Below are 240 nucleotides of genomic sequence, written 5' to 3'. Positions count from 1 at the left end.
TTTACTCGTCAAGGCATTTGTTTGCACACTAAACTGAGGAGTGCTGCATGTTTGGAATGGAATAGCAGCTTACTATGTGAGCACTGTGCAGTGTACACTGTGTTCCTTAACCCTCGTAATATGTTGAGTTAGAAATACTGGTTAACCTAGGAAATGTTTTTTCTACATTTCTCATTTCTACGGTTCTCATTCATGCCTGCAATGTTTGGACTTATGGAAAGTTGTGAAATGTGCATGCAA

Source organism: Sinocyclocheilus grahami, unplaced genomic scaffold (genome assembly GCF_001515645.1).
Source record: "Sinocyclocheilus grahami isolate Dianchi unplaced genomic scaffold, SAMN03320097.WGS_v1.1 scaffold7046.1, whole genome shotgun sequence".
Taxonomy (NCBI): domain Eukaryota; kingdom Metazoa; phylum Chordata; class Actinopteri; order Cypriniformes; family Cyprinidae; genus Sinocyclocheilus; species Sinocyclocheilus grahami.
This window is presented reverse-complemented; position numbering follows the sequence as displayed.